An 18,088-nucleotide genomic window follows, 5' to 3' on the forward strand; every position below is an offset into this window, starting at 1 on the left:
TGTTACATGTTATTGTAATTGTTCTTTGAACGCTTTCAGTTTTAATGGTTGGAATAAAATAGGTTGAAACGAGTCGATAGGTCGGTTAAATGAGGTGGAATAGTAGGTAACTCATTTGAACTTTGAGGCAGTGCCGAGGGCACCTTGTTTCGTGTCTCTTCAATGCCACGCCTTACGTCACTTATCGCGTTTTCATCTGCCGTACCCACTACATCGTCAAATTATTCTATGTAATCAATAGGTGTACCAGTCTTCATGCGGATTAGACGATTGCCATCATTTAAAATGGTTATGGGCAACTATTTCCTTTTCCAACTACGTACGAAACCAATTCGCAACTATTCAGCGAGCATGGTCCTAAAATGCACTCCTGGTCAGTATTTTTATTAGTTTTAATGGTAACAGTCATGCCTGAGTTTGTCGGAACTGTGATGATTCATTTTATGCAAACTTGTTTAGTTGAAATCTCGTTTCCACTGTTAACAAATGCCGCATTTATCACTCTATTGTTGATGGTATGTGTGGGAGTACTCTGGTGTATTGCTGCGCTCAGTGTGTCCAGAATATCTAGCCTAAGTATAACATCTTCTGTTAATGGCTCTTTGCACACATCCCATTGTATGTTTCTCTGTTAATGTCGAGAGTCGTTCTTTATAATCTTCCCAATAACAAGCTCTTAACCCAAACCACGTAGCGTTACGGTCTTAAAATCTCCATTTTCTGCCGGAATTAATTTCTCATTGATCATTGCAGCAGTGTCCACAATCATGCTCACTTTCTGGTCATGTATAGTACCTCGTACTGATAAGCTCTTTCAAATGGTACGTCTGATGACAATATCGATTTTGTGACGAGGTGATGTTTCATGGCCAATAGACTTTGGAATCGTGTGTTGGCCTATTGGCCCGACCCTTTGTGTTTTAAGACTCTATTGTTGGGGTTGCACTTTGATTTGTTCCGTATCCTGGTGAAGGTGACCCTTGTCTGAAATAATCGGGATTTCTGGAGTTTGTCCGTGGAGATGTTAACCGTTGTCTTTAGGGACTATATGATCTCAAGCTAAGTTGGGGTGTTGCTGATCGATATGCATTAAGCTTGGGTGTATTTCTATCTGGCGATCTACCGCGATTGTATTGCTCAGGAGATCTCCCACATGTATATTGATCAGATGATCTTCCATTGAACTGGTGATCTTCCATGATTATTTGATCAGAAGAACCGAGGTTATATTGATCAGCCAATCCACGGTTATGCTGATTAGTTGAAAACATAACATCAGCTAGTTTTGTGACAATTTGTGTGAGGTTATGCATCTCATTATCCAAAGGACTGCTCATATTTCCTTTATCGGTCGGTGATACTGTGCCATCAGCAAAGTAGACTTGTCGATGATCATAATTGGCACTTTTTGATTCATATATCGCCATCTTTTTTGCTGTTGAGGTTTTCAATTGTTTTAACGACTTGTTGAATGTTTCTGGGTTCCCCTCTATTATGATTACTGCTGTACCCATATGTTGACTATTTTATTTAGTATGTCTGTTTAGTTCACGCATTATTGTAAATACAACGGAATTTGATTAGACTGTCGTACAAAGTGAGAGGTTTAGCGCTATGAAACCAGGATTAATCCACCATTTTCTACATTTGAAAATGCCTGTACCAAGTCAGGTATATGACAGTTGTTGTCCATTCTTTTTTATGTGTTTTGTCATTTGAATTTGCCAAGATTAGGGTTGATTTTCCTCCGAGTTCAGTATTTTTTGTGATCTTACTTTTACATGCCATGAAGAATCTTTGTCTTTACATCCTCGGTGGAATGCTTCGGTTCCAATCTGGGTTGGTCGTCTTTCTTGCTGAAGCGCTTCTCCATTGTTTTTTTATGGCCTTGGAATCATCATCTGTGTTTACCTTGCGAGCGTACTCAAAGCCAACATCGGCCTGGCTTTTTTCCTGTTTCCCATTGTCATCTATCGGCAGTTCGTTCAAATTGTTAAATGAACGCCTCCCAATTCAAGGATCCTCTTCTATTGAGTTTTTGCATTTTTGGGAGCTGTGGGCTTCGGCTCCCTTGCACCAAGATTTTCTTGCCATCGGGTATATTCTCTCTCCAATGAGGAGTCTGAAGAAGAGCTGTTGCCACACTCTTTTGGTTTCCTCTGCCCTTTCTTTGATCGGTCAGTGGAGTCAGCTTGTTGTTATGGGAAGCCTGTTAGAACTCAAGGAGCTGACGAGGTTGTCATAATTTGGAGTGATAAATGTGGGATTTGCCATTGACTCGACGGGGATGATACCGTAAGTAGGCACTGTATTCAGCATTGGAGAAACTTGAAAGAATCCACTTGCAGTCGATTGTCTCTGTAATGGTGTGCTGCTCTGAACCAAACATTATTGTCTCATAGTAGATGGTAAATGTGCGTAAGAAGACACATAAGCCTTTTGCTGGTATCCTTGATTAGTACCAGAGGTTTACAGTATGTTCTTAAAAGGAGATTGTCGTTGAACAGTTTGAACTGTCTCATGCAGGGCCAAGGGTCCTGAGATAGGAGTTTTGACTTAAGGTGAAGACACCTTCAACAGAGTTGGCACAGTTGATGGTTCATGCGAACTACAATTGGGGAAAGACCCAAGGGATGGACTTTGTTGTGTACTTTTGGCAAGTGTTGTACTGGCTAAGGTTTAGATGATGTGTCCATTGCAGGAATTTTAATTTCTTTATTTTGATTGTCCACTAATTCATTTAGAACAGATGCCAGTTGTTGGAAGGTACCCTGCGGTTCAAATACACTTTTAAATTGAACTGTGTCTCCTTTCATTTTGCCATTTTGAAAACTGCCGCCATTTTATATTCAAAGATAGATCAAAACAAAATCTTGCTTAGTACACCAAGTCATTAAAATATGTTGATTTTTGGGCTTTCAAAATCAAATCCACTGTGGTTTGTACAATACTGGAAAATATCGTAGAACGTACGGCAGCCATCTTGAAATAAGCCGCCATATTGAATTTTGACGGTGGGTCCATAGCTAATATTGCTCAGTACACGGAAATGTACCATCATGCAAAATTGATGCTTTCCTCATTATTTGAGCAATTTTTTTCACCGATCGGCCGGACTATTAGTTTTCTATGTTGTGTCTTCTGTACTATTATTTGTCTTTTTGTCTTTCTATTTTTAGCCATGGAGTTGTCAGTTTATTTTCGATCTATGAGTTTGACTGTTCCTCTGGTATCTTTCGTCCCTATTTTGTACTATGATTTAAAAGTTTACAAAAATCATGAAGCTCCAAACTATGATTTAAGTTAAAACAGGTATATAACATGTATAGCATGTATAAGATGCATAAACTCCTAGATTACGAACCTTTATTGAACGTCCATAGAAATAGATATAAACAATTGGAATATACAAATTAGGCTTTTTAACTCCTCTTACAAAAATAAATTAGGTTCCTTCATTCAATTTAAACTGAGTCAGCTTGTTAAGGGCAGAAAAAAGCTGCTTCGTGGCAGTCTAAGCTCCGTTTAGAAAAATGTCATTAATGCAGGTAATTTACGTATTGTACTAGTAGCTCAGTTAAAACATACTCCATGTCAGTATGTGCCCTTTTGAAACATCTTTCTACATGTATCAGATTCGATAGTCATACAATCCATTAACAGGTCCCTTTACAGTAATTTGTCTTCTTCAAATATGTGTTGTCTCACAAACAATTTATGACTTTTGAACCCAGGTATACTAATGTTGCTTTCATTTTATACAGACGACAAGTAGTTCTTCTATGTGAACCTTTGTGCTCTTGTAATGATGAGGGATTTAGGGGACGGCTGCTTCATTATCTATCATTTCTTTTAAGTACTGTTTCGAGCTTCACTGATGAGTTTTTTGAAGATAAAATTAACGCACATCTGACGCAAATATAAAACGTCAATCCTGATATCTAGGATAAGTTTGTTTTCAACCACTGGAACGATGCCACTGTTGGTGGGTTTTTATTCCCCGAGGGTATCAGCAGCCTAGTAATCAACACTTCTGTGTTGGCATGAATTATCATTTCTATGGTAATAATTACAAGGCAAAATGGCACAAATTATGTGAAACAAATTTTCAAACCTCAAAATATTATATCAACAAAAAGGAAAACATACGCCTGATGTTGAAGATAAGTTGCAAATTGAAAGGAAACAATAAGTAACCAGACACTGTAAAGTGGAACTGGATCAAAAAGAACAATGACTGCAATGTATTTTTTTCTGTGGTGATGTATCTGAAGATCTCCATGATACATCGACATTTTCAAATCGACAAAAATAGGGCATGACTGTGCACTTGTACTAGAAGACATATACCCTTAGCCAAAGTAAGAGCTGGTGATGTCAAATCACTAGTAGCATGCTTGATAATTGATGAAACTTGACAACATAGCAAATAGGCAGAATAAAAGACACAAAAAGAAAGCCAGGAATCCTAAGTTGTGCTTTCCTAAATTATAAAATACATTGATGGCACACGGTCTGGAAGAGGTATTGTACCAATCTCCAAGCTTGCAGATCACGCTAAATTGTACAGTAAACGCCTGGAACATCTTAGAGTTTTCATGGAAGGAAGAACTGATACAAAGCATCTAACAAAATTGGAATGTAGCTGCCATAGGATATCTATAAGCATACAAGCAAGATAAATTAGTGCTCTTGATTTTCAACAAATGTAATGGTGAAGCTCTGAAACAGACCTTATAATAAAAGGGTAAAAATGAAGACATCACCATAGCCATAGCAGGCAAAATATATATGCTTGATACTAAGAATAACTTTACAGGGACACTCAATAACAGCTGTTGACATGAATCAGTTCAACAGACATAAGTATCCTTAGTAAGAATGATACAGGATATCCAAACATCCAGAAATATCGTGGAGTGGCAGACAAGACTTACCATTTCTCACCTATAATAGTTCAATGGTGCAACTCGTTGTTGAAAGAATACAATTACAACTTATCAGTCCTCAGATAGAGAGTAAGATGTTTCAAAGATTGTGGAACTGATTCATTTGAAAAGCCTACATTGAATGTCCCTGTAAACCTTTTTATAGTAACAAGCTTAACTCTTCAAACTATTCTTGTTACTTTGACTATGAAGAGGCCTTCATAATCACGACTAAAAGACATGGCCTGTTTCAGAACTTCCCCAACTTATTCGTTGAGAATCCTGAGAAAGACGCAACCTTTCATGTGTGCTTGCATATCATCTATGGCAGCTAGTATTAAAATTTTCAGAAGTGTTGTATTAATCATTCGTTCCATGGCAACTCATATTTACGAAGAACGTTTACTGTACAATTTACCAATATCTTCAATTTCAAATATTAAAACAATATCTGTCCCAGAGTGTGAGCTGTCACTGTTTTCTGTTAATTTGGCGAGCCCCATTCCATGGAAAAAAGATGCTTGACTTTTTTCTGTGTCTCGAATTCGGGCTAATTGCCTTGTGCAGTTTTAACAAACATTTAGCATGATATCTGCTCCTGAAATATTAATCTCCAGCACTGAGTCTGGCTAAAAGAACAATGGTTAGTAGTTCAAGTGACAGTCACATACTCTATTGTCGATCATAATTGTCGAGGCTTCATGATGATAGTCAGATACCTCATCACAATGAAAGAAAAAAATCTCTGCAATCATATTGTTCTTGTTAATTCATCACAACCGTGGCTGGTTATTTTACTGGTATTTTCAATCCGTGACTCATCTAAGACTTTTTTCGTTTTTCCTGACATAATCTATTTCTATCTTAAGATTTGCTTTGACAGGATAAGTACCTTTTGCTCCCATTACATGGACTTCGTCATGTTGGAACAGTTGTATGCTTACAAAAATGACTTAATACCAGCTCAAATGTCTATGTCTGCTCTTTTTGTATTTGATTGGTAAATCCTCATGTGTCCTCTCTTGGCGTTACAGAATTCTTTCCAGACTATTTATTATTTTTTCAGCTCCAGTGACTTTAATATCTACGTATTATTCCTTTTTAACATACAGTGGTCATAACTTATATTGTATATACGCATTTTTTGGTGGTAAAACAGTAACTAAGCCCTATATGCTAAACTGCAATTCAAAGAATTTACGCGTATTTTTTAAATACATTTATTTATTAACATATGCATGCCTTATTTGAGCACTTGGTGAATATATCCTAAATGAATAGCAACAGTCATAAATAAATGATTAGCAAATCTAGTTGTAAATGCATATAAAACTTACTATTAATTCAAAAAACAATTTAGGATAGCGAATAATGATATATTGGAAATTTACGTTTCCAAAATGGCCACCATTTAAGATGGCCACCTAATACTTCAATAGTCCTCAGTTGATATTATTTGTCATAAAATATACGAAATTTATCAAAATTGGTAAAGTAATATATTTTTCATATTTTTTTCTAATATTTTTTTAGACATAATTTCAAAATGGCCACCAAGAGCCGCCATTTTGATTTTCTGAATTGGGTCCATAGCTATAAATGTTAGTTATGACCTCAACTAACACTCTGCAAAATTTTATGCTTTTACCACAATCTGAGCAATTGTTTCACAAATCGACTGAACTATATGAATATATCTTTATCTACACAAGTTTTTTAGTATTTTACAGCCTGTTCTAATATCCTGCTGTAGCAACACTGTCCCAGTTTAGCGAGTATGAACTTTCACAAATATGATCAACCTCGCTCGTTCGTTATGAACTGTCAAACATCAGGAACTTGTGTTTAGTGGTAGCAGTCGTTAATTCATATTTAGTTCTTTTCTGTGAATTGTACTGTTATGAAAATGTCAGTTGGTTGTCTTGTTTCAAGAGTTTTATAGATTTCATATCGTAGCCCTTTATAGTTTATAAGTACGGAACATATAATAGAACAGATACACCTCATGTAAACTCTAGAGGATACCTGTATATTGCAACAGTACCACATTTTTTTGTAATTAGGAAACCAAACACAATAAGACGATGTGCGCACATACCAAATTTTAACAATCAAACAGATACATACACACCGATATACCACGATATATGTTGTAATGGTCAGGTGGATAAGAAGAACCGATAAGAGGTCAATTGTGATGGTCTTAGATTTAGAAGGGGAGAAAAGAAAAAGATAATATACATTAATTTGGAAATCTTTGATTGTAATATCAACATCAATACTTTAAATTAAATATCACACTGTTAACAAAACGAATTAATTCCACACCTATGTCATTTGTATTTACAGGAGTTGCTGTAGGAATACCTATAGCTGTTATTGCAGTAGTCTGCATCATCGTACTTGTTTTTTTTACCCAGCGGCGAAGGTATAAATCAACCATGCTAGAATTTGATATATTCTTATAAAAAAAGAGTGAAAGATACCAGATGGACATTCAAACTCATAGGTCGAAAATAACTGACAATGCAATGGCTTAAAAAGAAAGAAAGAAGCAGACAAACAGACAGACAAACAATAGTACACAAAACTCAACATAAAAAACTAAAGACTAAGCAACACTTACCCCACCAAAATCATTCTGCATAGCATGTTTGATGGCAATCATAGTATTTAGATAAAATGTATCTATTTCTATATCGTAATTTTTTATGATGCGTTATTATAATACTGCGACTAGAGTTCCTTTTTTTACAATGTAATGCTCCGAAAGAACACACATCCAAATTTTATATCGATGGAAAACGGAAATGTGTACAATAAGAAACATTTGGTCGTAAAACCGCAGAGTGGTCACACAGTGTATGAAATTAGGGTCAAAGTTCAAGCTCGAAAATATTATTAATAGTGTAGAATAGATGGATAATTACTTTTGATTATACTTGACATTGGTTAGTACGGCAAAAAAAAAAAAAAAATACTATAAATGATGTATTTTTGCTTCTTTTTCAACATAAAATATCTATTAAACATAATATTTGAATTAAACAAAATTTGTTTTCCAAGAGCTGTCTAAGTTTAGATGATACCTCACTTATTCATCTCTTGACACTACATCCGGATGGGCTGTTTGATCTTTAATGACTTTCATGAGACAACAGCATTTTTAGAAAATATTCTTTTTAAAGAAACATGTGAGTTTTATATATCTAGTTTCGACCATTGAGAAACAATCTGAACTTCATAATAAGAAAAAATAAAAATAGTTAGATGTTGCCGTACTAACCAATTTAAAATAAAATCAAGGGAGATGTGTATCTCTTGAACTTAACTGCAGCATGAATTTACAAATGATTTCAATTCAAGTTCATTTATGACCACCTTACAATATTTACTATTCATTCGAACAGCAAGTATTCGGTGGACCAATTTCATTATTATCAAATCATATCATAATAGTTAATTATGTTAATCTGTTTCCCTATTTATAATGTGTATCCTTGATCAACTATTATCTATATCTATCAACTAATCACAATATACAATATAAAAACATGAATAAAACACTCTGAACTGTATTGCTAAGCATTGCACAATATCAAATATTAATGTTACCACGTTAGTTAGAACAAGGACTGTACTGATTAATATGAAAATACATCGCACTTTAGCAGACAATATCACAGATAGAAAACAATAACTAATAATGACATTTTTGGACGTTACTATCTGATCTAATTCCTAAGTGTTACTGATGTCAATGAGATTTGCAGTCGTACCACACATGAAAGCAATTTGGGGCAACACAATTTCGGTTTTCAATGAGATTGCCAGTGAAAAAAAAAACACGACGGCAGAGATATGAGTCAACAAAATAGTGTGTACAAGGGCTACATGTATACTTCTTGATGAACAAATATTTTCGTATACAGTTATGTGCACAATTTGAACGTAGGCTCGTATATTTTGGGTAAAAGTATGGTGTGGTTGTTGATTTATTGCGAGTGATGTCATGCCGTTTGTGTTTTGTTTTCTAAAAGATTAAGCAACATATGCTTTGTATCGTACCAATTCAACGTAAGAATATTTGCTCCAGAAAACAGATTCTGTTTAATTAGTCAAATCTGTCATCCATTAAAAAAATATATATACATATATGGTGCATTTATCACATCATTTCAGTTTTATAACATTGTAAGTTGGCGTTAGGTGGTGTCTTTTATCAATCATCTTATATTTACACTGGACTACAACATATAGATCCTTGATCGTAATTTGAATACTGTTTTAATAATTCAACCACTTACAAATGCACTTAACCACTTACTTACTTAAATCATGAATGCTACTAAATGTTTGTGTATGACAACAATTTGACTTCATAGTACAATGTACCAAACTAGCGATAAATCGTATTGGTAGTATCAAGCGTGTTTGTTCAGTTATATTTTATATTTCATTCACGACAAACGAACAATTGATAAGCGGTGATACATAACCAACAATCACTTCAATGAATAATGATTTTAATATTTGTTTATGTATAAAAAACAATTTGACTTAAGTGTACAATGTTTCAAACTAATAGGGCTTCTTTACAAAATATAGTAATGGCATATGCTTTGTTTTTACAGAAATATGCGCAAAAATCCGGACAAATAAACAGATGATAACTATTTTGGTCATCAAGATATCGCACTCCCTCAACATACAACAAGTGACGGGATAATGTATACCCAGGCAAAAAACACAAACACACAAGGAATTTTAGGTGGAAACGGCTATAGTCATCCATCTAAGGACGCACAATCACTGTATGCACTGTCTGAAGAAGGAGTATATGATAAGGCAAATGAAAATAGACACGTTGTAAATGAAACAGCCGTATACAGCCGTGCGATCGATACCATGTATGATTCCACTGATCAAAATAACAGACAAGAAAGGAAAGAGGGGACCTATGACCACGTTTTCGGTCAGAAAACTGAAGATCATTACGATAGAATTACAAGAACATAACTGGATAAATTGAAGATTCAGGAAAACACAAATTTCCTTTACGAACTGAGGACATTTTTATTATACACAAAATTTGTCATGTGAATTGAAATGGATTGATACCCACCGAACACTGTTTTATTTTTCATTTATTACGATGGACATTCGCAAGTAACATCAATAGGTATTTTTGATGAATATTTCTTTTTTTGTAACAATAAATAATTTAATATTAGGTATCGTATTGCACTTATAATGATCAAAATTATGAAGTGAAAACAAAGTCATCCTTTCAACTGTATTTCTTGTACATAAAAAGCATCATTTAAAAAGAAAACTGTTAGATTTTTAAGCTCTCGACAGATATTGTTAACCATTTTAACAACGTATTTCATTTCAATCACTGTTCTAAATTTTGTATACAACTGAAAAATTCATAGCTTGTTGCATTTGTTTGTATTCTAACTTAATGTAGCTGTGTATTAGTGTAATCTCGTCGTCGAAAGGATACAACTGCACTTTATCAGTCCTCAGATAGAGAGTAAGATGTCTCAAAGATTGTGGAACTGATTCATTTGGAAAGCCTACATTGAATGTCCCTATAAACCTGTTTATAGTAGCAAGTCTAACTCTTCAAATTATTCTAGTTACTTTGACTATGAAGAGGCCTTCACCATCACGACTAAAAGACATGGCCTGTTTCAGAACTTCCCAAAAACATTTGTTGATAATCCAGAGAAAGATGCAACCTTTCATGTGTTCTTGCATATCATCGATGGCAGCTAGTATTAAATTTTTCAAAAGTGTTGTATTGGTTGATTACTAAACATGCTAAATGAAGTTTCTTAAAATTTAAACGCCGATCTATTTTAACGTTCTGTGGTTCAGGAATATGACAGTGTTTTCCATTATTGTATTTGTTAGAGCTTTTGATTTTGCCTGACTTTCCAAATCGAATTTTCTTGGAGTTATTTTTGTTGTTTTACTTTGTTTTATGATGGTGTGAATTTTAAACAGACTTATGATTGTCGATTGCCCTTTTAGATATCCAAATCATTTTCTTTGATTATTTCTAAAAATATTCTTGTTATGAAGTATTTGCCATAAAATCTGTAAAAAAAAATGTATAAGTTCTAGAATAAAAAGGGATATAACCTAATCATCGGGAGCAAGTAATCTCTAACCAGTTTCGTCTTTTTTTTCCATTTCGAATTTTATTTGTTTAAAAAAAACATGAAAAAAAGGATTTGACTTTTTTTCCATTTTCTAATCTCCATCCAAAATGTATTTGAGAGAATCCTTAACTTTTGCCTTGAAACGTAAACATGTCTATTTTTTTTATATTAGGCCCTACCTGACTTAATATCCATAACATTTTTTTTCCAATTGCGATATTGTTCGCATCGTGTGGTTCCTTTAATCTATATTGGCTCAATTGTTGCACCTGCTCTTTTGCCGAAAGTCGACGGCATCATCAGCCATGTTATCATTTTATATCTAAGATGTTGGATAGTGACAGTGTTGTTTCAGAGTTGATTGTTTTCTGAATTACTTAACACACTAAGGAACTGTGCAATCTACATCTTAATGCTCTGCTGAGTTATTCAACTTGATTCTTGTTGGTCTCAAATTACATGTTGCTTCAAATATAATTTGAAGATAAAAAATAGGAAATATTAGACATAATAAATTGAAAGTTCTAGAATAGTTATCTTAATCTAATATTGTCTTTTATATAGATAAAGATGTGGTGTGCATATATTGGTTCAAATGGCACAACTCTTCACCCAAGTCATTATTTTGTATCTTCTGGTTTCATCCATTTGCTTTTATAGTTTTTTGTTCGGTGTAAACCCAGGCTCTGTGTTGAAGAGGCCCCAGAAATTACTAGTGTAAAACTATTGAAACGAGAAAAACAAACGATATTAGCTATATAAAAAGAACGAGAAAAGGAGAAGCACGTTTAAACCACATCAACAAACGACAACTACTGAACATCAGATTCAAGTACATACAAACAAGTACATGTAGGTTTCAAGACTGGTATTCAAGCTATAAAAACTAGCTTACATTTGTTGAATTACAATATCAACAATACCAAAGCTTTTATCATGAAGAAATTTGTTGATTTGGTAAATTTTTAATCCAATATAATGAAATTTAAATTAGTTAAATATGAGCAGATTTATACAAGAAGGGGTTTTAAAATTCAAGTCATTGTCAACGGTTTAGATATTTACGAATTACTTAAGATAATTATGTGCAATGCGTTTGAATCAAATGTGTTCTTAGAATGTAAAATGATGTTTTACATTGTGAAGTTAAACATTTCTACTCAAATGAAAAGTACTGATTGTTCCTTATTTGTATATGCTACATTGCTTTGATTTGAACTTCTGATAGCACACATTTTAAACGAATCTATTTTCGGCCTGCATTGATAAAGTTTCCATATGTACATGAAAGTCAAAATGTTCTTCAGTGCTAGATTTTAAAAGCAACGATGCATATTTAAATGTTTTGTGACATTAAAAACATGACATCAACAATAATAAGTAATGTATATAAAAAATAAAATGAGTATATGGATTTTTATTAAAATTTTGATAATAATTAAGAGCCAGTCTGCCATAAAACCATGCAAAATCTCAAATTTCGCCCAAATTGGTAGCTACAACTTGGCAACATTATATATGTTTCCAAAATCTTTGGGTATTTAGGAGTTAAGATAAAAAAAAATTGTTAATTCACACTATTTTCCATTTTTCAGCCTAATTTGCATATTTGTGAATTATTAAAAAAAAAAAATGCAAAAAAAATCACCATATTTAGTTACTTTTTAAAGGTCTGGATAATTGATATATCTCTTAAATAAAACATTATCTTGTAATATTTTGCAAAGAACATCATAAAAAAAATTAAAAAAATGCATTTTGAGATTTTTTTTTACCTTAAGGCAGGTTGCCAGAGAGGTTCGTGCAACAGATGTATTAGATAACTAGTATGTAGTACAAGTACTCAGTAGGTGTTTTCTCTTAAGATCATGTTTATTTTTTTTTAACTTTTAGGATTTTTTTAAAGGTGTATGTCAGTTCTAAGACAAGTAAAAAAATTTAGCCTGGCAAATAATGGGAAGTTAGTAAAAAATGCTCCCAAAATATCTATAAAATGCACTAATTGTAATAGTCTGTGTCCCTTAATATTTTAACTAAAACTGATCAAAGTAGACTTTTATTCCGGACAATAACTTTAGTTTAAGTGAAAAGATCTTAATGATTTTTTTTTCAGAAGGTTCAATACCACAAAAGGAAGGTTGGGATCGATTTTGGGGATGATGGTCGCAACCGTTTAGGAATAAAGGGCCCAAAGGGGGCCCAAAACAAGCACTTTATAGTTTAAGGATAAAAACTTGTGTATAAGTATTTCAATTGCTCTGATGTTGTGCCACAATGTTCAGACCAAATTTAATTTGCCCCAACTGTTCAGGATCCAACCACTGCGGTTGTATAAAGCTGTGCCCTGCGGAGCACCTGGTTTTCGCGTACTTTCAATTGATGATAGTCTTTTAAAAAGTTTGTTATATGAAACAGAGTTGTGAAAATATCTTCCTCTTTGAAACTTTTGATTGGAATGAGACCAATTATAGGGGCAATTACTAATTGAGTGTCTAGATTAGAAAGTTGTCTATTAGAGCGTATGAAAAAAAAATTGGCTATTTTTTATCTACGAAAACAGTTTATATGTGCATATATAATGTGTTATATAAAAGTTTGTGATTTATATCTCAGATTAAATCCAGATAAAAGAAAGACAGTTGAGGTGACCCTACTTTTTCAAAATTGAAAGCTTTTCCAAAACTATCTTGAATGTCCCCTCTCCAAAGATTATCTCTTTCCTGTTGATTTTGATTTTTAGTCCCCTAACGTCTAACGTCGAAGTGGACTTAGGTTTGCACTGCATCTGTCTGTCTGTCGGTCTGTATATCTGTCAGTTCCGTAAATGAGACTTTTTTTGTGCTTTGATTGATCATGACAAGTTACAGGTCAAATTCATTTTTCACGCTTTAAGCTTTTCTTTATGTTCAGTTTAAGCCCTTTCTCTAGATTTACGCTTTAGATGAAATACTTATTCATTAGAAGATTTCTGTTCAAACGGAAATAACTCATTTTTTTAAAGACAAAATGACATTTTGGATGTTTTTTTCTTTTCTTTGGTATTAGTGGTTCAATTTTGTTCCAGTCTGATATTTGTGTGCAGATTTGTGGTCTTTGGACATAGAAAAAATCACTTAGATAGTCAGAATTCAACAAGTTTTTTTCGTTTTGCTTATAGATTTTGTGTAGATATTTTTATGTAGTTTACACCATGACAAATTATAGATCAAGTTAAAATTTTGTTCCATTACAATAAATCTGTAACGAGTTGGCCAATGGGGACTATGTATTGCCATGCATTACTCACAGAATGCTTGTTTTTATCAAAATTTTCTCAACTCTGATGCTGAAAATTGTTTGATATTTAGTTAAAATAGATATTGATGACTTTATTATGTTATTTTTTTCAGATCTATCAAACTTTTACTCTTTTTTGCTAATACCTTCATCATGTTCATTCGCGACTAAAAACTTGTATTTAGACCATTTTGCACGTTTTTCTTTACGACAGACCACCATAATATTACATGTATATAAACAGTAAAATCATAACTATTTTAATGACAATCTAAAAAAGAAGATGTGGTATGATTGCCAATGAGACAACTGTCCACAAGAGACCAAAATGACACAGACATTAACAACTATAGGTCACTGTACGGCCTTCAACAATGAGCAAAGCCATACCGCATAGTCAGCTATAAAAGACAATGTAAAACAATTCAAACGAGAAAACTAACGGCCTTATTTATATTAAAAAATGAACGAAAAACAAATATGTAACACATCAACAAACGACAACAACTGAATAACAGGCTCCTGACTTGGGACAGGCACATACATAAATAATGTGGCGGGGTTAAACATGTAGCGGGATCCCAACCTTCCCCCTAACCTAGGACAGTGGTATAACAGTATCACATAAGAGCGAACAATAAAAATCAGTTGAAAAAAGCTTAACAATCAGATGGACAAGAATACAAGTGGACGTGGCCGGGTAATTGTATGTCTGCTCAACAGATTAACCATTTATCTGTGTATATTTGTTTTTATACTACCGCAAAACTTGAAATATTTTGGTCGTATATTGGTAGGACGTTGTCGTTGTCATCTTCGTCGTCGTCCGAAGACATTTGGTTTTCGCACTATAACTTTAGTATAAGTAAAAAGAAATCTATGAAATTTAAACACAAGGTTTATGACCATAAAAGAAAGATTGGGATTGATTTTGGGAGTTTTGGTCCCAACAGTTTAGGAATTAGGAGCCAAAAAGGGCCCAAATAAGCATTTTTCTTGGTTTTCGCACAATAACTTAAGTACAAGTTAACAGAAATCTATGATATTTTAACATAAGTTTATGACCACAAAAGGAAAGTTGGGATTGATTTTTGGAGTTTTGGTCCAAACAGTTTAGGAATAAGGGGACAAAAAAAAAGGTCCCAAATAAGCATTTGTCTTGGTTTTTGCACAATAACTTTAGTAAAAGTAAATAGAAATCTATAAAATTTTAACACAAGGTGTATGACCACAAAAGGAAGGTTGTCCAAATCGGGGTCCAAAATTAAACTTTGTTTGATTTCAACAAAATTGAATGTTTGGGGTTCTTCAATATGCTGAATCTAACCATGTATTTAGATTTTAAATATTTGGGCCCGGTTATCAAATTGGTTCACATTGAGGTCTAAAGGGTCTACAATTGAACATTATTTGATTTCATCAAAAATTGAATTCTTGGGGTTCTATGATATGCTGAATCTAATCATGTATTTATTGGACCATAACAGGTAAATGTCAAATCAAATTTTTTAAAGTTTTTAAGTTTAAGTTCTTAGACCCCACTCATTCTGTGTCAGAAACCTATGTTGTGTCAACTATTTAATCACAATCCAAATTCAAAGCTGTATCAAGCTTAAATGTTGTGTCCATACTTGCCCCAACTGTTCAGGGTTCGACGTCTGCGGCTGTATAAAGCTGCGCACTGCGGAGTATCTGGTTATTACATGTGGTTATGAAATAAATTTTATTGCAATTAGAAATATTTGTGTTTGTCTCAGCTGGTAGTATTAGGCCAACTGTATTTTACATGTCTTATTCCAAAGCCTCAAATTGCTAGAGATTACATTCTAGGAGGAAACTTAACATTACTGTTATGTCCACTGTTTTCCCAGAATTGACTTAGGGATCACTAACTGGTTCATGTCAGCGACACAAAATTTCAGTTGCAGTTTTATCAGGAACTATTAGGAGTAGTCTCTTTATATTTGGCATAAAGCTATATCTTTATATCTTTAAAGTTTATATTTTAAACATATTGTAAAAATGCGCAGTTTAGGGGCAAAAAAAGAGTCTTCCTGGGTTTACTCCTTCAGTATATTTTCTAATTTAAACTAAGTTAAACTTGGTTTATTCAATTAATATAACCAGTAAACATTAGTTCAGTCATTATTTTTTTGATATTTTGACTATCCCATACTTTTGAAAAGGTTCTATTGAAACAGATAAAAAAATCAAAAATTCGGCAAAATTGCCAGCATGCCTATCTTTAATTATTATTTTATAGTAAGAAGGTATCATTTGCCGAGCACCATTTCCTTGCATTTTGTAGATAGATATATAAGCTTCATGAAATATTACATTTTATTAAAAATAAAACATGATCTTACAAGATTCAAGTCTTCAAAAATATACAAATTTTGCTGAATCGGCACTTTTTCAAAACCATGCAATTTCAACCTGTCAGTAGGGGTATTGAGAAATCTCACAACTTTTTGAATTATCATAATTTCCTTTCATTTTAAGTTTTTTGTTAAGATATTTTTTATCATTAAGCTGTGATTTTTCTATAAAACTAAAAAAAATCAGGTCAAAATACCCTAAAATAGGCTTAAAATGGCCTTTTGTCAGTACAGAAATGGACAATTATCGAATGTTTGGCATACACAAAAAATGGCTGAATATTTTTTCAAAATATTTTGAACAAATAGTTATTACATATAAGGTATCTAAAATACAAAATATCAGTCTGATTGAAATATTTTGGGTTTGGACAATTTTGCATGGTTTTATGGAAGACTGGCTCTTAAAATATTTGCATAACCTACATAAGTATACAAAAATCTGTTATAATTGAGGTTTTTAGTAATAATTGTTTAAGCATTCATTTTTTCTAGTTGTAATTTTGACATCGTTTCCGTTAAAAAAAAAACGCAATACGATTATTTAATTCCAAACTAGAAGGTTTGTGGAATTGTTTGTGGTTGAGCCTATTTGTTTAGGTTTTTGTTTGTTTATATTTTTGCATGGCGATTTGGTTTTAATTTCTCTTCGACCTTTGAGTTTTGCCTGTCAACTTGGTATATCTGTCTCATTTTGATAAGGATATCAGATTGATAAATGTAATCTGGACAATGAGGATGAACCGGGACCCTGGATAAAACTTGGCGTTGTATCACTATTATTTTTTTTTTGATAACATGTATATACCAACTTTGATTTATTACTAGCTTAATTATTTTTTTTTTAAAGTACATCATTCAGTATACAGTTTTCATCACAAATTATGTAAAAGTTACCTTGATGGCTACATATTTGTTTGTGTTCTATGTAAATACAAAATAAATCGTTTTGTTAATATATCTTCCTGTTGATTGTAAATATGATAAAAAATCATTCTTGTATTACAAAAAATCATTGATGGAAGTTATGATAAAACACAATGCATCAAAATCTTCCTTGTCGTAAAATTCGCTGAAAGTAGGTTAAACATGTGGTGGAGTTTTATCTTTAATTTAGGAATAAGTACTGTGATAATAGTTGCAAAAGGAGGTTAGTCAAACTCCGTATGGATTCAACGTTTTTATAATTCTACAACCGTATACATAATTTATTTTTCATATTTGGTCTGCTCCTTTAAAAATTTTGCATCAATAATGTGCATGCAACGATGTAGGTTTCGTTCCAATATTGAACAGATTGGTGTTTGGTATGCTTGCTATTATTTTTGACCAA

The sequence above is a fragment of the Mytilus galloprovincialis genome, chromosome 9 (assembly GCF_965363235.1).
Source record: "Mytilus galloprovincialis chromosome 9, xbMytGall1.hap1.1, whole genome shotgun sequence".
NCBI classification, from domain to species: domain Eukaryota; kingdom Metazoa; phylum Mollusca; class Bivalvia; order Mytilida; family Mytilidae; genus Mytilus; species Mytilus galloprovincialis.